The sequence below is a fragment of the Schistocerca serialis genome, chromosome 7 (genome assembly GCF_023864345.2).
Source record: "Schistocerca serialis cubense isolate TAMUIC-IGC-003099 chromosome 7, iqSchSeri2.2, whole genome shotgun sequence".
Classification (NCBI taxonomy): domain Eukaryota; kingdom Metazoa; phylum Arthropoda; class Insecta; order Orthoptera; family Acrididae; genus Schistocerca; species Schistocerca serialis.
Window position 1 is genome coordinate 270,290,879 of NC_064644.1, and position 26,041 is coordinate 270,316,919.

General features: G+C 43.4%; 1 long non-coding RNA gene across 1 annotated transcript in view; it reads right to left on the minus strand.

The window, feature by feature from the left end:
- Positions 1-2,165: 2,165 nt before the first annotated feature.
- Positions 2,166-26,041, minus strand: part of LOC126412507 (uncharacterized) — a 630,690-nt gene continuing 606,814 nt past the window's right edge. The window contains exon 3 of the long non-coding RNA XR_007575300.1: positions 2,166-2,273. This is a non-coding gene — a long non-coding RNA (uncharacterized LOC126412507). The remainder of the gene's footprint in view (positions 2,274-26,041) is intronic.

Below are 26,041 nucleotides of genomic sequence, written 5' to 3' on the forward strand. Positions count from 1 at the left end.
TGAAAGTAATCAAAAACTTTGTAGATAAAGATGACTAAAAAATAAAAATGTTCATAGACACGATCCAGTCACATCAATATGACCACCTACCAGAAGCCTTAATAACCACATTTTGCAGTTGGGACGTGTAGAAAGAGTGTCAGTGAAAATGTAGGAGGTGTAAAAGGGGATGAGGATTCATACCGACTTCAGTGCTAGATTTCTCGGTTAAGGGTACATGTCGCTAACACCCCGATCTATGTGGTCCCACAGGTTCTCGATTGGGTTTAAATCCAGGAAATTTGGTGGCCTTGTGAGTTCGGTAAACTCATCCTGGTGCTCTTAGAACCACGCACGTACAGTGCGAGCTGCGTGACACATTGCATTGTCCTGCTGGTAAGTGCTGTAGTGCCGAGGAAAAACAAAGTGCATGTGGGTGTGGACATGGTCCCCAAGGATAGATACATACGTGTGTTGATCCATTGTGCCTTCCAGAATGACGAGAACAGCCAGGCAATGCCACGAAAACATTCCCCAGATCACAACGCTCCCTCTTGGTTGCAGAGTGTTTGCTTTCAGACATTTTACGCTGTACACTTCAATTGCTTCAAATGGCTCTGAGCACTATGGGACTTAACAAAAAAAAAAGGTTCAAATGGCTCTGAGCACTATGGGACTTAACATCTTAGGTCATCAGTCCGCTAGAACTCAGAACTACTTAAACCTAACTAACCTAAGGACATCACACACATCCATGCCCGAGGCAGGATTCGAACCTGCGACCGTAGCAGTCCCGCGGTTCCGGACTGCAGCGCCTAGAACCGCAAGACCACCGCGGCCGGCGGGGACTTAACATCTGAGGTCATCAGTCCGCTAGAACTCAGAACTACTTAAACCTAACTAATCTAAGGACATCACACCCAACCATGCCCGAGGCAGGATTCTAACCTGCGACTGTAGCGGTCGCGCGGTTCCAGACTGAAGCGCCTAGAATCGCTCGGCCACAGCGGCCGGAGCTGTACACTTCAACGGCCATCTGTCTGACGAAGCTTAAAACATGATCCATCTGAAAGGGCCACCCGTAGCGACTCGGTGGATGTCCAACTGTGATACCGGCGTGCAAATTCCAGCCTTCGTCGCCGACGACCAGCAGTGAGCTTGGGTGCATGAACCAGGCGCCTGCTCCGGAGGCTCATATGCAGCAACGTTCGTCGAACAGCCGTTGAGGAAACGCTGTAGGTAGCCCGTTGATTCATGTGGATGGTCAGGTGCTCAACAGTTGCACTTCTATTCGCCCGTACATGTTTCCGAAGCCGTCATTTACCCCTGTCATCTATGGCCCGTGGTGCAGCACAGTTTCGGCGCCGGTTTCAGATTGCCACGCACTGTGTACTTTAACGGCAGAGACATGAGTATAGTTAACAAAATTTACTGTTTCGGAAATGCTTCCATTCTCTCTCGCTTGTGCTTTTCCCCACGTCATGCAGGGTCGGCATGGTTAAACGGATTTGGCAAAGTTAGTTTAAGGGGTGGCCAGATGCCCTTCCTGCCACCACCCCGTACCCGCCGGGACGGAATTAGTGTACCCCAACTGTCTGTGTCTAGTGTAATCCATGGAAAAGTGCGAATGTGTTCAGATGTCTGCGAACCGGGTAACTCAGTCGAAACTCGGGGATCAGCCTGGCATTCGCCTGTCAGGATGTGGAAAACCGCCTAAAACCAAAACAAAGATGGCCGGCACACCGACCGTCGACGTTAATCCGCCGGGTGGATTCGATCCGGGGCTGGTGCTCCTACCCAAGTCCAGGAAGCAGCGCATTTAGCGCTCTCGGCTATCCTGACGGGTCGGAAATGCTTCCACCATTGGCCCGAAAACCAATGATCACGCCCTTTTGAACGTCAGATAAATCGTTCAGTTTCCACATCATGACGATGGCTGCACTGTTTTCCAGGTCGCCTCGACACACTTTATAAAGCTTCCGCTGTTTGTTTTGCACCCTGTCGTCTGTGAGTGGTTATTTCAGGTTGACATCGAACATGGCGGTGGTCACATTAATGTAACTGGACCGAGCAAATAGGTCACCCACGACTTCCAGTATGACAACCGTGCCCAGTTAGTTGCACCCGTTTGACACAAAGGAATCAGTAATCAGGTAATTTATGGAAGTACAGGAGCCTGTACGGACCTGTTACGTTGAGACCCGCAGTTTCACAGCGTGTATGCCACAGGCCAAAATGGCGAGAACTGGAACGGCCGCCAGCTGGAGGAAACAGCGCAGCCAACAGCAACTCACCTGAAACACAAAGGAAGCAGATTCAGTCACCGATAGGAGAAAACCAAAAACACAATTTATTCTTGCATTCCACATATCACAGAGATACCGCGATCATCGCTTTTATATATATATATATATATATATATATATATATATATATATATATATATATATATATATAATTCTTGGTAGCAATAGTTAGTAACTGACCCTATATACAGGGTGTCCCAGCTATTTTGTCCACCCAAAATATCTCTGGAACAATAACAGCTATTGGAAAACGACTTTCACCGGTATCAATGTAGGGCTGGGGCCCATGAATGTACATATTTGGAAACATTCTAAAACGAAAGCATATGTGTTTTTTAACACAAACCTATGTTTTTTTTAAAATGGACCTCCTATATTTTTTCTTCAGCAATCCATAGCATGACAAAGCACATACACAATGGCGTTGATTGCATCGCAATATGCCCATTACATCCCGAGATATTGAGACGCGAAGTTGACGCTTGAAACACCCGACATGCGCTGCTAGCGCACTTTCTGAGGCTCAGGCGTGAACCCCATGCTGCCCGTAATCGCGATGTTATTGACATGTGTAATCACACCTCCATACTTATCAACAGGTCCGAAACGAATAATACGGTCTGCTGGCATCAACTCTCATAAGCACATAATGGTTTCCCTCTTGCACGTTTTACGTATCTACGTACACAATATGAACCAGTACCGATCGGTGTACACCCGTCAGGTTGTCTTATTTATCCTGCACACCCAAAATAAGGTTTATCTAATGCGTTATATGACCCATTGTGCCTGTCGCGCAGGGCCTGGCTCTACCTAGTCAAGCGTCCAACGTAGTTCCCACTACTGCCACTGTTACCACTTCGCCTTGTTTATGATTTGCGACACATGCAAACTCCTGTACTCCACCACCCTCCGAGCATCCCATTTGTTGTAGCTTTGGCGTGCAGTACACCGCTTGCCAGCGTAGTAGTGCATCAGAGTAACCTAGTGACGGCACGGAGGTAGTACACATTGTGAATAAACGTTGTGTTGTGGAACTTATACTGTACAGTATAATGTACACACATGAAGATATGGTAGAAATGCTACTGATCTATGGAGAATGTACGTTGACGGGAAATACTTTATGAGATTGCTTGTTTGTTGATAGTACTGTTAGCGAACATTATGATTATTAAGTTAATATGTCTGTTTTCTACCCTACTCTACATACCTGTACTGTACCCTGTTGTAGGTGGACGAAATGCTGTTCAGGCAGAACGACTGTACAGAAGACGATTCCCTGAGAAGCCATCGCCTTCGCGCCGGATGTTTGGTCGTCTCACATCTCGTCTACGTGAAACGGGAAGCTTAAATCCAAGACCTCGACATCGTCCTAGAATACGCACAGATGAACGTGCTGAAGTTGCTGTGCTCGCTACCATAGCTGTGAATCCTCAAATCAGCACACGTCAAATTGAACGCGAAGTTGGTGTGTCGAAATCAAGTGCACAGCGTATTCTTAAACGTCATAAATTTCATCCTTACCATGTTAATTTACACCAGGATCTTCATGGAAATGACATCCGCAATAGGGTAACATTTTGTCGGTGGACTCAGCAAAAATTTCTGACTAATCCAAATTTTTTTGCAGATGTTCTCTTTACCGACGAGGCATCATTCTCCAACAAAGGAATTGTCAATATGAGGAATATGCATTATTGGTCCGCAGACAATCCAAAATGGTTCCGTCAGGTAGAACGTCAACGTCCGTGGAAAGTTAATGTTTGGTATGGGATTATTGGAGATACCATTATCGGACCTTTCTTTATAAATGGCATCCAAAATGGCAGACAATACTCCAGATTTATACGACACAATCTTCCTGTTCTCTTGGACACCGTACCTCTGAACCGGAGAATGGTCATGTGGTATCAGCATGACGGATGCCCTGCACATAACGCCTTACGAGCACGACGACTTATGAACCGTAAGTTGCCTGATAGGTGGATTGGACGAGGTGGCCCAGTTAGGTGGCCTGCCCGATCTCCGGACCTTACAGCGCTGGATTATTTTCTTTGGGGATCAGTGAAGGATGCTGTTTACCAACATGAACCAACAACATCAGAGGACATGAAGCAACGCATTAAAGAGGAAACAGTAGGACGAAGTAGGGCATCCTTCATCCGCAGAGTGACCCTATGTATGCAAGTCAATGGGCATCACTTTGAGCATGAGATGTGAACGCTATGTTTAGTATGTAGTGCTGGTATCACAGTGGAAGTTTCTACAAAGGGTCATTTTACCCAGTGATGTTAAGAAACATTTGTTTGCAACAATTTGTCATTTAACGCATTAGATAAACATAACATTGATAATTATGTGATAATAAAACTAATTGGTTAAAGATATTTACATTCATCTTCTATGTCCTACCTGAACTTCCCAAATCAAAACATTTTTACCTAAACAACGGTAAAACTTTTAGTCCACTTGCTCGTTTCACTAAAACCATCAACATGAATTTTACTATTACGAGTGAATGATTAGCTGTCACTTGCGCTAGATCTACAGTAAAGTAAAGTTTTAACGTTGAACGGCATTACCTTTTTAGTAACGGATTAACGATAAGCGAAGTTAACTTTGTGACTAACGTTGCGGTACACAGGTATGTTACAGAACCGCATCACCCCTAGCCCATGGGATAAATACCGGCTGGGTTGTACGACGTTAATGCAGGATGGCAGCAGACCGTATTAGTCGTTTCGGACGTCTTGATAAGTATGGAAGTGTGATTACGCATGTCAATCACATCGCGAGTACGGGCAGCATGGGGTTCACGCCTGAGCCTCAGGACGTGCGCTAGCAGCGCATGTCGGGTGTTTCAAGCGTCAACTTCGCGTCTTAATATCTCGGGATGTAATGGAAATATTGCGATGCAATCAACGCCATTGTGTATGTGCTTTGTCATGATATGGATTGCTGAAGAAAAAATATAGGAGGTCCATTTAAAAAAAATAAGTGTGTGTTAAAAAACACATATGCTTTCGTTTTAGAATGTTTACAAATATGCACATTCATGGGCCCCAGCCCTACATTGATACCGGTGAAAGTCGTTTTCCAATAGCTGTTATTGTTCCAGAGATATTTTGGGTGGACAAGATAGCTGGGACACCCTGTATATATATATATATATATATATATATATATATATATATATATATATATATATATAAAATTCTTGGTAGCAGTAGTTAGTAACTGATCCTATATATATAGCGAGTCCTTACTAACGTTTAATAGCCCCCAAAGAGAAGCAGATGACTCTGAGACAAGTAATTTAGTAATTTAATATGAGACACATTGGACCGCAATTATCGGGATCCAAACGTTGATGACTAATATTGAACATCTGACGTCACCAGATTATGTACTTCACCACAACTGCTATAGTGGAGCCCGTCAGTCTGTCAGTCCCATCTCAAGTGAGAATTTACATCAGATTGGCCCCAGCTCTTATGTGGCTTTTGCGCACGGGGCTCAGGATTCGAAACCTGCGTCTGGCAGCAAAGGTGTCCGAAAATAGAGTAACCTAGTGGAGCGATGTGTAGCAGTGCCCCCTACCGGCGAGGGTAGGATCAACAAGTCCCATCGCTGCATGTATGGCGAGCGAGGTACGTTATCTGGTGTCGCCGAATGTTCAACATTTGTCACAGTTTTGGGGTATTTCCCGACATTTGCAGCCCCATGTGTCTTATATTGCCGGCCGGCGTGGCCGAGCGTTTAAAGGCGCTACAGTCTGGAACCGCACGACCGCTACGGTCGCAGGTTCGAATCCTGCCTCGGGCATGGATGTGTGTGATGTCCTTAGGTTAGTTCGGTTTAAGTAGTTCTAAGTTCTAGGGGACTTATGACCACAGCAGTTGAGTCCCATAGTGCTCAGAGCCATTTGAACCATTTTTTGTCTTATATTAAATTATTTATCTCAGCGGCATCTGTATCGCTTTGGGACTTTGTAAACGTTAATAAGGATCACAGTGTATATAAGAGAAGTGATCAAAAAGTAAGTGGAATTTCGCGAACTTTATAATCCGGTTTTCAGTTTTTTTTTATTACCTCCTTGGTACATATTTTCCTAATGTATGTTTGCATTTTCAGCTGTTTTGCATATTTAGTTTATCGTTGAATGTCGGAAGGCTTATACGTGTTTTCGAGATTCAGTGAAGTTTTACTTTCGAAAAAGGTGGATCGAAGAATTTGAGTTAAATTTTGCGTCAAAAATGGAATAAAGTGGAGCACCACACTCGAAATGTTGACCGTGACCTTTGGCGAATCTACTGTGAGATACGAGACTGGAGTAAACGTTTCAAAGAGGATCGAGAAGACGTTGAAGATGACGATTGCCATGGCCGCTCTAACACGTCAGTCACTGACGACAGGGTGGAAGAAGTAGGTGAAATGATTCTGGAGAATCGCCGAATCTCCATCAGAGAGGTTGATGATGATGTCAGCATATCCTTTGGTTCATTCCATGCAATTTTTTCACATGTTTTGGGCGTGAAACGTGTAGCAGCAAAGTCTGTTCCGAAACTGTTGAATTTACATCAAGATCGACGTCGCGTAGACATCGTTCAGGAATTTCTGAATGAAGTTGATATCGCTCGAGAACTTCTAAAGTACGCTTTAACAAGCGACGAAACTTGGGTATAAGGGTATGACGTCGAAGCAAAGGCCCAATCGTCCCAATAGTAACTGCCTGAAGAGCCAAGACCGAAAAAAAATTCGACAACTTGGATCACATGTGAAGGTTCTTCTCACTGTTTTCTTCAATTACAATGGTATAGTGCATCATGAATTCCTGCCCTATTGCCGTACGGTCAGTAAGGACTATTACCTGTACGTTATGTGCCGTTTGCGTGAGGTAGTCCGAAGAGAACGACCAGAATTGTGTCAAAACCACTCGTGGAAATTGCATCACGATAATGCTCCCGTTCACATATCAATGTTTGTTCGTGATTTTTTGGCGAAAGACAGAACCGTTATATTACCGGAGCCATCGTATTCGCCAGACATGGTCCCCTGCGACTTCTTTCTATTCCCAGAGCTGAAGAGAACTGTGAAAGGACGTTGTCTCGCCACCATTGATGTGGTAAAAATAGAATCGTTGAACGAGCTGAACACCATAACGAAAAGTGGATTCTATACAATAATGGAAAAAGCGCGGTCACAAGTGTGTCATATGTGATAGGGACTACATTGAAGAGGACAAAGTTGATGTTGATGAATAAATAAAGGTTAATGGCCAAGTTATACCGTGCAGAAAACATCAGGCTGTAAATTATGCGACATGTTTGTGGGGAGACTATTAGATCAAGAGAAAAACCGAACAACATTCTGATGTGTGTACATATTAAGGTACCACATATAAAAAGAATTGCACTCATACTCGTTACATCCTTTTATAATTCGATGAATATGCTCCAAAAAAATATATATATATATATATATATATATATATATATATATATATATATATATATATATATATATAAAGCCTGTGGCACAAAACTGCAATAGGCCTGACTGCACGCTTTCTTTACCATGACACTAGGAGGGGGAGAATGGCAGGTCAATCACCCTGGCCATCTTCTATCCGCGGAAAAATCTCTGGTACTCATTTTGACAGCAGATTGAGAGGACCTGGAGCTATCGTGGAGGGACTGGAACGAGGAAAAATCCCCTCCCCTGTATGGAATTGAACCCAGGACCTCAAATGCCTGGCTCTAGCTCTCTACCTGCTAGACCACCGCGGCCGCGAGTATATTGTGCTATTTATAAATTTACCGTCTGCTTTTTAGATCTAACGTCGATTAATTTGCCTTATAGAGTCCAGCGTTGTGGCGCCTTTTATCTCAGTTGTTGTCTCCTCGCAGGTCTTTACGTGTCACACAGCTACTGCACTCTACATCCATTTGAAACTGGTTACCTACTCAAGAGCGCTGAACCTGCTTACCTGTTCAAGCCTTTTATTTCTCTCCCCCCCCCCTCCCCCTTGCCTTTCCATCCACTACCAAATTAACTAACCATTGGTGGTTCAGCACGTCTCCTATGGGTATGTCCCTTCTCTTACTCAGACTGTATCACTTCCCTCGTTTCTCTAAATCTGTCACAGTAGTTACGCGATCTCACCCTCAACAATTATCTTCACCCACATCTCCATCCATTACAAAATTAATTGTTCCTTGGTGCCACAAGATGAGTCCAGTCAACCTATACCTTATTTTAGCCAAGTTTTGTTACAAAGCTCTTTTCCCCATAATACGTTCCAGTACCTCTATTACTTATTCGAACTGCAACACGCTTCTCTAGCGGCACTTGGCGAAACCTATTGTCTTCTTGTATGCGCCGTTTCACTTCTAGGTACGACTACACTCCAGACGTATACCTTCGGAAATGTGTTTCCAAAAATCTTAATTTTAATTCGATGTACACACATATCTCTCATTTCTGGAACTCTTTACTTGCTTTTTGCAGCCTGTATTTTATATCCTGCCCCCGTTTCTCATTGTCAGTTACTGTGTTGCCCAAATAGCAGAACTCTTCTACTAATTTTTGCACCCCATTTCTTAACCTAATTCCATCAGCATCGGCTGGTTTAATTCGACTTCAATCCTTTACCGTTCTTTTTACTTTACTTAAGACTTCTTGTAACTTTGTTCCATGGCTCTATCCCTTCCCTTCAATTGATCTTCCAAAGCCAATGCCGTCTTTCACAGAGTGTCAATGTCATCGACAAAATGTACTGAGGCATGTCGCACACAACGATTAAGGATTTCCAAAACATAGATCAACTGAAATCTAGTTGACATTTTCCTCACATGACACCCTAAAAGCCATAGCTGCAGTATTTCTCGATTTCTGCAGAGCAGTTGATTCAGTGCCACACTTACGCTTATTATCAAAAGTAGCAGAATATTGGGTTACTGGCGAAATTTCTGATTGGACTGAGGATTTCTTGGTTAGAATGATGCAACATATTATCTCGGATGGAGATCCATCGACAAGTTTAAAAGTAACTTCGGGTGTACCCCGGAGTTGTTCACACTGCATATTAATGACCTTGCAGACACTATTAATAGTAACCATAGACTTTTTGCAAATGATGCAGTTATCTACAAAGAAGTACCGTCTGTACGAAGCTGCATAAATATCGAGTCAGCCCTTGATAAGAATACAAAGTGGTTCGAAGACTGGAAACTTGCTTTAAATAATCAGAAATTTAAATTGCGCTTTTCACAAAATGAAAGAAAAGAAAAGAAAACGTAGTATATTATGCATGTAATACCAGTGAGTGTATTTGTTACTGCTTACGAATCTAAGTGTGAACTGCTGATTTAAATTCATTGTAAGTGTATTGCTCGTATTATACGTCATTTTTGTTTTCATCCGTTTTCCGTACTTTCTCGCATTTAATGGAGAGCTCCATGTTAACATGTTTTCACGGTATCGGTATTCAGATAATTATTACATTTCGCCAAAGAATGGGTATGTAATTCTGCTTTGAATGGTGTTGCTTCTTGCCAGTGAATGGCACGCATTTCATGGTGGCTGTCAGAGTATGGATGTAGATGAAGATGAGTAGGCTCCATGGTCTGTGCTGTTGGTGACCAGAGCGTTCTTTCCTGCAAATGCTAAAAATGCGACTTAGTTACACAAATGTTTTCACGCGTTATTAACAGGTACTACAAACAGTACATTTTAGCAGAAGTCAATGAAAATTCCGGTGGCCTCCCTTAAATGCAGGAGTACGAAAAACGGATGGTAACAAAAATAGCGTAGAATACGAGCTTCATACTTACAGTGTCTTTAAATCGAGCAGCTCATACATGGATTCGAAGGTAGTAAGAAACAGACATAAGTCCATGGAATAGCCTGTGACGAAACCAGTTTCTGCTTTAAATGAAACAAAAACAAATGTCGTATCATTTACCCCACCCAAGATTACGGACAGGAGCAAATATTAAGCACGATAAGAGCAACATATATATGTTGCAATTCAAAGAGAGCAATACGCACGAGATGGTCGTAATCAAAAACATAATTTCCACCTGATAACAGCCATACGACTGAAATCGCAAAATTGGGTTTTACAAATAAATGCGCTTTACCACCAGTCTGCCAGACCCACCCGTAAAGTATAAATGAAAAATACTATCATCTAGTACTAGTATTTAAAAAATCAATAATACGAATTTCCACACCAGATTTCTCGTATTCAAAATTCACTCCCTCGTCAGTTGGAACGCAGCTCACGTTCTGTCTCCGTGCCGTAACACGGTCTTTGCACTTCTGATGTTTTGGTGCACTGTGGTTGTGTTGTGGAGTGGACGTGCGCCCGCAGTGTGTCAAACGTTTTTGTGTCAAAAATCACATTGGAACAACATCTCCAAATCGAGTGTTCAAGAAGTTATCCACAGTGTTTTTTAGAGAAGAAAGGTTTGTGCAATGTTTCCCCCTCACACCTTGAGTCCCGAATGAAAACAACTACATGTTGACGCCTGCCACGACTTGACTGAAATGCAAAAAGCGGAAAAAATCGTAACAGGCGAAAAGACTTGATGTTGTCAATAGGAACCTACCACAAAACGACAAAGTTGCAGAAACTCGCCAGAGGGGTAAACGCTTCGAAGACATGACCAACATGCAAGCCATTGTGACGTGCGAATTGAACAACATCCCAAAGGAGGTCTTCTCTAACTTTTTTTATATTTGATGATGAACTAAAGTTTCAAATTTTGAAATTCATTCCTGAAATTCAATTTCGCGTTGTCTTGGTTCTAACTCCTGCGCGGGAATAACGAGATGTGTGAACGTAGGCGAATCAACCCTAGAACACTAAAGGGGGGAACATGTTACATTCCTAGTAACCAATCATAAATATTACTGCCCCTCATTTTATTCAAAGGTAGACATAATTTATAAGTTACGCAATAGTTAGTTACAATTGTTAGATCTCAGTGATATGTTACATACCAAATTAAGTACAAAATGTCCTGTTTTATACTCTATCTCAGTCGTACATTTTACTGGGCTTTAATAATCTAGAGTTAATAACCTATGAGAAGAAACAGATAGGTGGGTGACGTATGGAAAAATGGATCGCTCCGGAAGCATGCTCGGAGAGGTTCAGTAGTAAGGCGACCACTCGCGATAAGCGGGAAATCCGGGTTCGAGTCCCGGTCCGGCACAAATTATCATATGTCGCTTTAACTAGAACATCTGAAAGTAGAACATCTATACCTGTTTGCAAAAGTTTAATTTCAGAAATAAATCTTACTTATCTAACAATAGGATTGTATGAACGTTCTGTGAGGTAAACTCAAATGGAAGCAGACTATGTAGAAAAGATAAATCATTAAAACCACGGTCTTAACTCTTCTCTGTTTTTTTTTATTAGGCCAGTCTCTAAAGTTTTTGGGCTGACAAGGTAAGTCACAAACAAATTGCTTCAGCAAATAAAAAATGTATAACACTTAAAGGGGCGATAAATTTAATATATTTTTTATTAATATTCAAAAAGAAAACAATTCCTAATGTTCTGCAAACATACGCGCGTGACCGATGAGGATGACATTATATAAGTTTTGTCCACAAAAAGCAATGAACTTAGCATTTTGCAATACGTTAGAAGGAGCGTTTAATCGTGGATATGTGACATGTTTGGATGCACATTTTAGCAGTAACACGTACAATAAAGGCATTTTGTAGGTTTTTGAATGCCAAATCGAAGGTCGTTTAAGGGCAGAGCTAGTATTGGCCAGACTGAGTTGGTTGTTTAGAATCATAGAACCAAGACATATGTTCGCGTCTGTCGCTACTAAAAGCGCCTAAAATTTTTCGTTTGACTGGTCCAGGAACTTTTAAAAATTTCTGCATGGGACTGTGAGCTTAGAAACGTTTCCCCCAGCACTTTTTTCGTGCTATGATTGTGAACTACTTCGTGTTGTTGAGGAGTAACTAATTTATTAAATGAGTCCGCACATCAGTCTTAAAACAAATGTAAAATAAACATTTTATTTGTTAAACAGTACCTGCACTGTGTTAGAGAGGTGTTTATTTCGCCAGCCGTATCCCGCTTGCAATGCAATTATCAGAAAGTTAGCCAAACACTAATGAGACAGTCAAACGGGTATGTGGACGCCGGTTGGACACCTACAAGGCCAAAAAACTTTTAAAATCTGTCATGCGCGTTGACATCCAACGCTAATTGTGTATAAGGAATTACATGCTCGCACTACCTATAACTCGATGTTGCCTAAAAGCTAACCATTTCGGACGAATGGAGCTGAAAGTAGGTATTTTTACCCAGTAACTAACTACTTTAATTCAGTTATTTATTAATTCAACCAGTCCTTCCTTTTTCCTAAGACAGTCTTGGTGAAATTTTGAAATTTTCACAGGAATCTAATGGGACACTTTGGAAGGTATAAAAAATGGCTCTGCGCACTATGGGACTTAACATCTATGGTCATCAGTCCCCTAGAACTTAGAACTACTTAAACCTAACTAACCTAAGGACATCACACACATCCATGCCCGAGGCAGGATTCGAACCTGCGACCGTAGCAGCCGCGCGGTTCCGGACTGAGCGCCTAGAACCGCCAGACCACCGCGACCAGCTTGGAAGGTACAAAATGATAATATATTGATATATCGTACACAAATGACGACCACAAGTGGCGTGTGCATCCACTGGTAACAGAAGACGTCGTGGATTGTGCAAGAGAAGAAATATTGCCGGGAAATCTGTAAATAAGGCAGAATTTCTTTGCTTTTCCCCTGGAAACGCGAATGATCTGTATTTCAACCGGTATGCGAATGGCCCAAATGAAGGCTTAATGTTAATTCCGTTAGCGCTCATAGCTATTGCCTCCATTGCTCTGAAGTTGGTCGCAACCCAACAGTGGTACCTTTACTCATAACTATATTGTGAAATACCACTAACTATTTGTTCTTAACGATAGCCTAACACAGAAATTTCAGCAGCAGAATGAAATCTTCTATAGTGGAATATGACGTCCTTTAAACAGTTCATAAAGACTGTAAAAAGTTCTTACACTAATTTGGAGTTTGTTGTGATGCTTCTCTCGTACAGTACCTGTTTCTGTCGCTGTTTCAAATGTTTCTGTCTTTATGATTACATCGCCGACGAAAACCTAAGCGTTGTGTTTCTACGCCATACATCTTACTGCCATTCTCTGAAAACGTAAACGAACTCTGTAATTTTAATTCCTTGCATCATTGTTGAATTATTTTCTTCCAGGCACAGCCCTCTGTCGAACTTCTGTCATTATTTCCAAACATTCTTTTAATTACTTAAGTTTCGTGTTAGTTACTGCAGCAGGTGCTGGTACTCGAGTACCGGCGGACTTCTAGCAAGCCTTGAAGATCCCCCGGAAGGGTATTTTCGGAGGGAAGTTGGGAAGCTGATGAGCGGGAGCACCATTAGTCATCAGGCGGCGAGGCAGCTCTGGGGCTTGGTGCGCCTAGCGCGCCGGCGCGCGATCGATGGCTTCTCTCGCGCGGAATACTCCACGGGCCGTAATTACTTTAAAAGCGGCGCTCGCGACTCCCCCTTAAAAACTTCACAGGAGAGGCGCCGTCCTCTGTTCTGCTCGCCTGAGGATAAACCGGTGGGCGATCGTTGAATCTTTCATCTAAAAATAGGTTCACCTACAGCAAAGAGTTTGTAGAACAAAACGCGATACGTGGCGAGCCAAAACATAAATATTCGGTGAGAGGTGTATCCTTTGTTCTCATGATCGTATTGTGGAAAAATTACCACTCGTGTGTTATCTCTCTTATCCAAGACATGTATGTTATAAGTAAGTAGCACTTTTATATTGGGCAAACGCAAACGCATATTAAAAAAGTTATTATTGCGTGAAAACTATGCCTTTATCTACCTTTCAACTTACATTTACATCTGCATCTACATGGATACTCTGCAAATCACGCTTAAGTGCCTGGCAGAGGATTCATCGAACCATCTTCACCCTAATTCTCTGTTATTCCACTCTCGAACAGCGCTCGAAAAAACGAACATATCTACATCTACATATATACTCCGCTAGCCACCAAGCGGTGTGTGGCGGAGGGCACAATTCCCGCCAAAGTCATATTTCTCCCCTGTGTTCCACTGGCGGATCGCGCGAGGGAAAAACGACTGTCTGAACGCCTCAGTAGGAGCTCTAATTTCCCTTATATTTGAATGGTGATCATTGAGCGATTTGAAAGTTGGTGGTAATAATATATGCTCCACATCCTCGGTGAAGATCGGATTTCGGATTTTAGTGAGCAGCCCCTTTCGTTTAGCGCGCCGTCTATTTGCAAGGGTGTCCCACTTCAAACTTTCTATGCGATTTGTAACGCTCTCGCGATGGATAAATGTACCAGTCATGAATCTTGCCTCTCTTAATTGGACCTTCTCAATCTCTTGAGTCAAACCCAACTGGTAAGGGTCCCATACAGACGAACAATACTCCAAGACAGGACGAACTGACGTATTGTAAGCTATTTCCTTTGTTGAAGGACTGCATCGCTTCGGGAGTCTACCAATAAACCGCAATCTAGAGTTTGCCTTACCCGTTACTTGTGTAATCTGACCATTCCATTTGAGATCATTTCGAATAGTCACACCCAGATACTTGATGGATGTTACAGCTTCTAAAGACTGGGCAATTATTTTGTACTCGTACATTAATGAGGATTTTCGCCTTGTTATACACAGTAGGTTACACTTTCTAATATTGAGAGATAACTGCCAGTCATTACACCACGCTTTTATTTCCTGCAAATCCTCATTGAGTTTTTCACATTTTTTCGTATGATACTACTTTCCTGTAGGCTGCAGTATCATCGGCAAACAGTCTAATGCCGCTGTCAATACCATCAACCAGATCGTTTATGTAAATCGTAAAAAGCAGCGGACCTATTACGCTGCCCTGAGGCACACCTGTTTCTCTTGAAGTCACCCCGTTCAGGACGACATACTGCTCCCTGACTGTTAGAAAACTTTCTATCCAACCGCATATGTCATCGGATAGACCGTAAGCGCGCACTTTTTGGAGCAAGAGACAGTGCAGAACTGAGTCGAACGTCTTTCCAAAGTCGTGAAACATGGCATCAACCTGGGAGCCGGTATCTAGAGCCTGTTGTATATCATGCACAAAGAGGGCCAGCTGTTTCCTAAAGCCGTGCTGGTTTCTGCAAATGAGCTTCTCAGAGTCTAGGAAGGTCATTATGTCTGAACAGAAAATGTTCCATGATTCTACAACAAATCTATATCAGTGAAATTGGCCGGTAATTATGTGCATCCGTTTTTCTACCCTTTTTATAGATTGCTGTGACCTGGGCCTTCTTCCAGTCCCGTGGAACTTTCCGCTGTTCCAATGATCTCTGATAGATGATAGCTAAGAATGGTGCTATATTTGTAGCATAGTCAACATATAATCTTACGGGGATACCGTCTGGGCCAGATGCCTTCCTGGCGTCTAAGGATCTTAACTGTTTTACAATCCCAAATACACTAAACACTATGTCAGCCTTCCTTGCGTTTGTTCGCTAATTGAAAGGGGTAATGATGCTGCAGTCCTCTACCTTAAACGAGTTTTTGAAAGCTAGGATTAGAATTTCAGCCTTCTGTTGATCAGCAAGAGAAGGTATTGAATCATTTGTAGCGTTCATAGATTTTAAGTACGACCAAAATTTTTTGGATTTTTTTTTAGCATCTGCAGATAAAATATTGCTTTCAAATTCGTTAAAGGAATCTCTCATTGTCCTTTTGACAGCTGCTTTCATTTCGCATAATTTCTGTTCGTCAGTGCAAAATTCTCTGCTTTCTCAGCAAGTTCCTAATATGTTTGTTGTACGAAGGTGGATCCTTTCCCTCCCCTATATTTTTGCTAGGCACATACTTCTCTAGCACATAGTGGACAATAGCTTTAAATTCCGACCGAAGATGCTCAATATCTTTGTGTCCCACGGTGAATGCTTGGAGCTGACATAATACCTATATCTTTCCGTGCGAGCTCTGATTTCCCCTATTTTACTATGATGATCATTATCCCCGTCAAGGTCGCCGTCAACAAACTATTTTCGCATTCGGAGAAGAAAGTTGGTAATTGAAATTTCGTGACAAGACCACGCCTCACCGTGAAACGTATTTTATTTAATCATGTCCACCCCAAATACTGTATCGTGTCCGTGACACTCTTTCCCTTATTTCTCGATAACAGAGAACGTCTTGCCCTTCTTTGAGCTTTCTCTTTATTCTCTGCTGATCCTGTCTGGTAAGTATCCCACGCCGCACTGCAATATACCAGAAGAGGCAATCTCTTTAGTAGATCTGTTGCATCTTCTAAGCGTTCTGCAAATAAAACATAGTCTTTGGTTCGACTTTCCAATTTAAGTTCTTTGCAATTGCAATTCCTAGATATTTAGTTGAATTTACAGCCTTTAGATTTGGCCTATTTATCGCGCAACCGAAGTTAAGCGGATTCCTTTAGCACTCGTGTGGATGACCTCATACTTTTCATTATTTAGGGTCAATTGCCAATTTTCGCACCATACAGAACCATGAACCATGGACCTTGCCGTTGGTGGGGAGGCTTGCGTGCCTCAGCGATACAGATAGCCGTACCGTAGGTACAACCACAACGGAGGGGTATCTGTTGAGAGGCCACACAAACGTATGGTTCCTGAAGAGGGGCAGCAGCCTTTTCAGTAGTTGCAAGGGCAACAGTCTGGATGATTGACTGATCTGGCCTTGTAACAATAACCAAAACGGCCTTGCTGTGCTGGTACTGCGAACGGCTGAAAGCAAGGGGAAACTACGGCCGTAATTTTTCCCGAGGGCATGCAGCTTTACTGTATCATGGAGAGCTGCATCAAACCAGTCTCAGGACTGAAGACCACAACAACAACAACAGATGTCTTACCGAAATCGTTTTGCTATTTGTCTTTACCTTCTGATGACTTTAATAGACGATAAACGACAGCATCATCTGCAAACAACCTAAGGCAGCTCCTCAGATTCTCTCATAAATCGTTTATATAGATGAGGAGCAGCATAGAGCCTATAACGCTACCTTGGGGAACGTCAGAAATCACTTGTGTTTTACTCGATGACTTTCCGTCAGTTACTACGAATTGTGACGTCTGTGACAGCAAATAACGAATCCATTCGCATAACTGACACGATGTTCCACGAACTCGGAATCTGATTACAAGCTACTTGTGAATTACTGTGTCAAAAGCCTTCTGGAAATCTATAAATACGGATTCAATTTGACATCTTCTGTCGATAGCACTCAACACTTCGAGTGAGCATAGAGATAGTTGTGTTTCACAGGAACGATCTTCTCCAAATCCGTGTTGACTATGTGTAAATAGACCATTCTCTTCCAGATAATTCATAACGTTCGAACACAATTTATGTTCCTAAATCCTACTGCATATAGACGTTGATGAGATGGGCCTGTGTTTTAGTACATTTCTCCTATAGCTTTTCTTGAATATTGGTGTGACCTGTTTTCACAGTTCTCAAAAATACTTCCGTCCTTTTGCCAACTACTGTTGAGTGGTCATTTTGATGTCATCGTTGTCGCCTTGGCGTTTAATCAAACCCAATGATCCACAAAGGCTACAGCAGCCGGCGAACAATTCTAGTCCGTTGGTCTTTCCATGACTTTCGGCCACTCACTGTATTTCTCTTTAAGAATTGAATACCTTAAGATTTTTCAGAATGTATACAATAATCACAGAATTTGTAGCTAGAACACTCAACACAGTCTCTGGCTTTGAGAATCCAATTTCAGAAGCCCTAAACTTTGTGGCATACAAGCAGAGACAACCTACACTGACCATTAAAATTTTTCTATCAGGAAGAACAGCATATAACTAATTTTACTTATTCTGATTACGCAGCATAATATGAAGGATACACGATTAAATCTATAGATAATTGGGGTACACGGGTTGTGAAACTTATAGTGAGCTGACAAACGTCATGGGATACCTCTTTAATATCGTGTAGAACCTCCTTTTGACCGGCATATTGCAGAAACTCGACGTGGAATGGACTCAACAAGTCGTTGGAAGGCCCCTACAGAAATATTGAGTCACGCTGCCTCTATAGTCGTTCGTAATTGCAAAAGTGCTGATTGAACAGGATTTTGTGCACGAGTTGGCCTCTCGATCATGTGTCATAAATATTCGATGGGATTCATGTCGCGCGATTTGGGTGGCCAAATCAATCGTTCGAACTGTCCAGAATTTTCTTCAAACCAATCCCAAACAATTGTGGCCGCTGATATGGCGCGTTAGTATTAACAAAAATTTCGTCGTTTTTGGGGGAACATGAAGTCCGTGAATGGCTGCAAATCGTCTTCAAGTAGCCGAACATAGCCATTTCCAGTCAATGATCTATTCATTTGGATCAGAGAACCCAGTCAATTGCGTCTGAACACAGCCACGCCATTATGGAGCAACCATCAGCTTGCACAGTGCCTTGTTGACAATCTGGGGCCGGCCGTGGTGGCCGAGCGGTTCTAGGCCCTTCTGTCCGGAACCGCGCCACTGCTACGGTCGCAGCTTCGAATCCTGACTCGGACATGGATGTGTGTGATGTCCGTAGGTTAGTTAGGTTTTAGTAGTTCTAAGCTCCAGGGGCTGATGACCTCAGATGTTAAGTCCCATAGTGCTCAGAGCCAACTGACAATCTGGGTCCGTGGCTTCTTGTGGTCTGTACCACTCTCGAACCCTGTCATCAGCTCCTGCCAGCTGAAATGGAGACTTATCTGACGGTGACGGTTTTTCAGTCGTCTATCGTCCATCCAATATGATCACGAGCCAGGACAGGCGACCCTCCTTGTGTTGTTAGCAGACGTACTCGCGTCGGTCGGCTGATGCCGTAGCCCACTAAAGCCAAATTTCGCCGCACTGATCTAACGCATACGTTCGTCATACGTCCCACATTGCTTTCTACGGTTATGTCACTCAGTGTAGCTTGTCTGCTACCGCTGACAACTCTACGCGAACGCCGCTGCACTCGGTGGTTAAGTGAAGGCCGTTGGCCACTGCGATGCCCTTGGTGAGAGGTAATGCCTGAAATGTGGTATTCTAGGCAAACTCTTCATACTGTGGATCTCGGAATATTGAATTCTCTAACGATTTTCGAAATGGTTTGCCCATGCGTCTAGGTCCAACTACCATTCCGCGTTTAAAGTTTGCTAATTCCCGTTGTGCAACCATAATCACGCACATGAATCGCCTGAGTACAAATGACAGCTCCGCTTCTGCACTGCCCTTTAATACTTTATGTGGGAGATACTACTACCATCTGTATATGTGATACCCAATGACCTTTCTCACCTGAGTGTAGACACGGCTGTTACCTCTGACAGGAAGGGCAGCTGGCCATCAAGTCGAGCCGAGCTAGGGTGATAGATATGGGTGCGTCATTCCATGCAGCCTTACCTCCACGGCAGAGTTCATCGTTCATAGTGGCGAGCGGGTGACGGTACTCCATGATCAGTGATGTAGTGAACGTGCTGGCTGAGACAGCAGACTAACATCACCCCTATCTAGGTGATTCAGGTCAGTTTGGAAAACATGCTCTCTTGCATTATCTTGTTGAAAGACAGCGTTACGGAGATCTCAAAGATAGAAGATAGGTACAGGCCCTAATACGATGCAACTGTAACACCGACTGTCCAAATTTCCATTTATGCGAACCAGAGGTAATCGTGTTGTCTGCCCAACAGTAGCCCACACCATTAAGCCTGGTGATGCGCCTGTATGGCAGTGAGAAATGCAATCTGGCAGAGTTCCTTCTCTTCCACAAACGGATGCGACGATCGCCATTTTATATCATCTTTGCTTCGGCTTTCATTAGTTATTTTGCTGCCCTAATACCAAAATACCTTTACCACTTTCAGTGTCTCCATTCCTAATCTAACTCTCGCAGAGTCACGTGACTAGATTGGACTACTCTCCATTACCGTTTTTTCCTCTTGCAATCTCTTTTCTGGACACTATCTACTCCATTTAACTGATCTTTGAAGTCCTTTGCCTTCTCTGAAAGAATACAATGTTATTGGTAAATACTGATTTCGTTGTTTGACCCCTTGTTCAGATATCTCTTATCGTCTTTCACTGCTTACTCTGTTTACAGATTGTATTTCATAGGGCTTTGTATGCGTCCCAGTCTCATTCCATTCTCTCTTTTATCGCATTTTTTTCGTACCCTGCTACTGTTATAACTGAATCCTTCTTTTTATGCAAGTAATCGATAACCCTTCAATTCGCCTTCGAACGTGCAGACCAAGCCTGCCACCTCCACATACTGCAAAATAAACAGTCAGAACGAATCAATGAAAATTACAGAAAAATTGTAAAACATCTTAATAAAGCTACTAAAAGGGAACTATTTAATTACTGGAAGTTTGGGCTAGCCTGAAGATCTACATTCTTAACACTTTGTCTAGGAGCTGTATAGAGTGCTGTACATCTTAATATCATCGCTAACAAGTGAGATGAGGTTAGGTCTCTGATCAGCCGTGTGCTGGCATGTCATTCGAAATAAGTAGCCAGCAGGGCGGTGTCACCACAACAGGGCACGTGTGTTTCGGGTGACATGTCTAGATGCCAGGTGTAGTGAAACAATTGTGTGCTACGGGCCCTTCACAGGGCTTGGTGCAACAACCCGCCAACCTGCTGACCAAGCCTGCCACCTGCAAAGCTGAGTATCTAGCGGAACTCGCCACCATGCGATCCCTGTCCAAGGACAGTGGGTTGAAACCGGCGCACAGCAGACTCCTCACGCCGTCAACACGGCAGAGTGCAGAGTCGAGAAGCCGTCCCCGAGTGTAAAGGTGCCACAGCACAGCACATAGCGCCGCAGACGTCAACTGCTGTTCACCAGCCCCGGCTAGAGACAACGTGGAGAGACGTGCCTGCCTCATTCCATCATACAGTGAAATCAATAAAAGTCATTTGTAACTGTTAACGGTGTTTGCTCTGGGCTTCATGGGCTGTCACCACTACTCACTCATTCCCCAGCACCCCTCAGCATGCTTTAATTGGTAGTATTTTAGCCTAGAAGGAATCCGTACGCCAATGGACAGTGCCAAACATACAGTGTGACAGCTATTCATCTCACGTCAGTGAATTAAAGGAGCTATGACAGTCGCCTTCCTGTGACGAAAGACTATCATCTCACTTCAAGCCTCACATTAATCCAATGTCGTTTGATCATGTGAAGTCAGTGCAAACACGGAGACAGGAGATATGTTGCAGGGGGAACGTTGTCGCCCTCCATGGCTGCTGCATGCGTTAATTTGGTGCCATGAGAAGAAACCCGCTAAGAACTTTTTTTTTGCATAGGCGTGGGGGTGGAGGGTAGAAGCGGGATGTATGTCTTCGTGTTCCTGACTGGTTTGATTGGGGCCCATGATGATTTCCTCCATTGCCATAAGAGTTGTTTCCTCGCGTCATGACACTCCTACTGTCACCCTGTTCCTGATTTCAGTTATATTTTCTTGGCCAGTTCTGTAGAGAGTCGGCTCATCATTTATTGTATCGGCCCACTTAATTCCCAGCGTTTTGTAGAAGCGACACATATCCAGTTCTTATATTCTTCTCTTTTCTGACTTTCTCACAAACCGCGATTCCCTTCCATGCAGTGCTCTGCTGCAGACACACATTCTCAGTAATATCTTTCTACAATTAAACTCTATGTTTGACATTAGTTCTTCTTTCCGCGGGGAGTGGCCCCTTTTCCTGTGATAGTCTGCTTCTTATGCCAGCCCGGCTTCTTCAGTCACGTACTGCTTTGCTCCCGAGATAACAGAGTCCTTCACTTCGTATACTTCGTAGTCCACAGTTTTAATGTTAACTTTGTCGTTAATCTCATTTCTGCTGCTCCTCAATGCCGTTGTCCTTCTTTTGGTTGCTATCAGTCTATATCTTGTGCTCAGTAGGTTATTTTTTCTAACGACCTGCCCCAGATTCACACAGGTAGCACGAAGTATCTACAGCTGGACGACTTGTTTATGATTTGTATGATGTACACAAAACTTTCTCGAGAATCAATGATCAATGTATCTATTAGTGAAAATAATATCAAACGCCATACTTCCTGAGATGCACAGACAGAAAAGGCAATGGGGAGCTTTAATTCATTATGGATCAGCAAATGTTCCTCAGGAATCAGGATATCTATAAGTGGAAACGATACTAAAATCCCTACACTAGTTTCTGAGATTAGCCTTCACATACGGACAGAAATACGAAGTTGAGGTATTCATAGATGTATAGAAGAAAATACACTATGTGATCAAAGTTATCCGGGCATGCCCAAAAACATACGTTTTTCGTATTAGGCGCACTGTGCTGCCACCTATTGTCAGGTACTCCATATCAGCGACCTCAGTAGGCATTAGACATCGTGAGAGAGCAGAATACGGGCTCCGTGGAACTCACGCACTTCGAACGTGGTCAGGCGACTGGTGTCACTTGTGTCACACGTATGTACGTGAGATTTCCACACTCCTAAACATCCCTAGGTCCACTGTTGCCGATGTGATACAGCAATGGAAACGTGAAGGGATACGTATAGCACAAAAGCGTACAGGCTGACCTCGTCTCTTGACTGACACACCGCCGACAGTTGAAGAGTGTCGTAATGTGTAATAGGCAGACATCTATTCAGACCAACACACAGGAATTCCAGACTACATCAGGGTCCACTGCAAGTACTGTGGCAGTTAGGCGGGAGGTGCGAAAACATAGATATGGTCAGCGGCTGCTCATAATCCACACATCACGCCCGTAAATGCCGAACGATGCCTCGCTTGGTGTAAGAAGCGCAAACATTGGACGATTGAACAGTGGAAAAACTTTGTTTGGAGTGACGAATCACGGTACTCAATGTAGCGACCCGATGGCAGGGTGTGTGCATGGCGAATGCCCAGTGAACGTCATCTACCAGCGTGTGTAGTGCCAACAGTAAAATTCGGAGGAGGTGGTGTTATGGTGTGGTCTTGTTTTTCATGGAGGGGGCTTGCACCCCTTGTTGTTTTTCGTTGCACGATCACAGCACAGGCCTACATTGATGTTTTAAGCATCTTCTTGCTTCCCACTGTTGAAGCGCAATTCGGGGATGGTGACTGCATGTTTCAACATGATCGAGCACTTGTTCACGGCCTGTGGTGGAGTGGTTACATGACAGTAACATTCCTGCAATGAACTGGCCTGCACACAGTCCTGACCTGAATCCTACAGAACACCTCAGGGATGTTTTGGAACGCCAACTTCGTGCTAGGCCTCACCGACCGACATCGATACCTCTCCTCAGTGCAGCATTCCGTGAAGAATGGGCTGCCATTCCCCAAGATACCTTCCAGCACCTGACTGAACGTATGCCTGCGCGAGTGGAAACTGTCATCAAACCTAAGGGTGGGCCAACACAATATTGAATTCCAGCATTATCGGTGGATGGCGTCACGAACTTGTAAGTCATTTTCACCCAGGTGTCCGGATAGTTTTGATCACGTAGTGTGTATAAAGATGTATAAATTCTGCTAATAATAGTTTCTTCCTATCGGACGCAACTTTCGCAACTTTTGAGTCCCTAACCTGCCTCAGGTGTGCAACCGGGGAAAGGGGACCTACAGTTTAAAGTGAAATCTGAAACCACTTGTTTCTGTCAATTTACACGTCATTGAGATGGGAGTGCTATGTTAAAAGGCAGGCTAAAAATTGTCATCCGATCAGGATTCGATCCCACGACTTTGTTTCCAGTGGCCCACTTTATCGTTAGACCATCAAGTCTGTCATAGGTTGTGGTTAAGCTTTTCTGCTCCCTGGAATTGTGGTGGCTGTTGACTTTACTGCTTTTCCCGCCAGATGCGGCCTCCTCTATAGTCGACCAGCTCGTAGCCACAAGATCTCACTACAAATATCAATTAAATACAGTATAGACAACAGTGCATATATTACACACTCACCACTACTTAGCAGTAATGAATTACGAGTATGTACACAAACCTTCCTCTTGGATCCGTCTGTCTACCAGTGAAAACTATATCAAGATTCATACTGCAGTTCTTGAGTTTATCCTAAACATTCAGAAGAAAACCTCTGCGGGGGACTTTATAATATGTAGGAGACGAGGTACTGGCAGAAGTAAAGCTGTGATACCGGGCGTGAGTCGTGCTTCGGTAGCTCAGTTGGTAGAGCACTTGCCCGCGAAAGGCAAAGGTCCCGAGTTAGAGTCTCGGTCGGGAACACAGTTTTAATCTACCAGGAAGTTTCATGTATAGAATAGATAGATATGTAAGAAGAAGAAGAAGAGGAAGAAGATAGATATAGACAGGTTAAGCTCGTATCCGATCAAGCGTTGCCAGGATCACCGCCTCCCCTAAATTCTACAAGTTCATTGAAACCCTGGGAAGACGGACTCCACCTCAACTACCGCATCTGCCTATCTTTCCCAACTCGCATTCTATGCAGAATTCTGCAATTTCCACGTCTTTTTCGCTTCTTGGAACACGTTCGGATCGACACATTAGTAAGAAAACCCATTCGTGTTACCAATATCCCACCCCTAACCACCAGTTCAGGTACCTTGCTGCGACGCTACACCCATACCTCACCTACCATGTACCTTCAGGCCTTATCCACCCTCTTCTCACCGGAATTTCAACCATTCCCTAACCATGCAGTAGTTCCCAATATTGACCCTTCTTTCCAACCCTAGTCACAATGCTCACGTCATCCTTCCATTTTCCTCTCTTCCCACGGCTGACTTGTAATCGCTTCCTGCAGTTCCATGGGCCCAATAGTCGTACTCTTAATTCCACTTCCATCATAACCATGAGCCTTTTCACAATGCCCTTTCCACCAAAGCATCATTTATGTACCATGAATGATTATACAGGATGCTTATAAATTAGTTACACAAATGTAGCCTTTAATTGTGAATAGGGTAAGTATCTTACAAGAATCCAGACTGAGAGCTTGACTTTGGAGCAGAGAGGGCGCTGATATGAAACTTCCTGACCCTGAGTCTTGGATTCGAGTCTCGGTCCGGCACAGTTTTAATTTGCCAGGAAGTTTCAACTTACAGAAGTGTTTCTTACAGCTCTGAATGCAGTATAGCCTCAACTTTCCAAACACTGCTAGTTTCCACTAACTGGCATTCGCGGATGAGACAGTCCAACAGTCATCCTGGAGTCGTATAACGGTGCAAAGCGTTGAGCAGTGTTGTTCATGGTTTCATGAATCCAGATCCGCTACTACAGTCCAGAGACATTTCAGGACTAACAATCTCAAACCACAATCTCAATGATAAACTGTTATTGATTGGTACAATCGTTTCACCAAACTGGTTGTGTATCATGTAGGACGCTGCATCAGAGTCGGGTAGCTGTTTCTGACGCAGCAATTGAACCTTACATTCGAAGTCCGGGTAATTCAACGAGACGTGTCAGCTTAGAAGTGAATATGCTTAGTGTTATAGTGTGGAAAGTGTTGTGACTGACAATTCGCAATTTTTCACAAGCACAACTTTTATTGAGCTAAGTTCGCAAGGTTGATGACTGAACATACAATCGAAAGGTACCAATAACGATGTCCGTAAAGTCTCCTAACAGGCAAACAAAAGTTTACTTCTAATTCTCTACAAAGGTTCGTGGTAACACACACACTAGTGA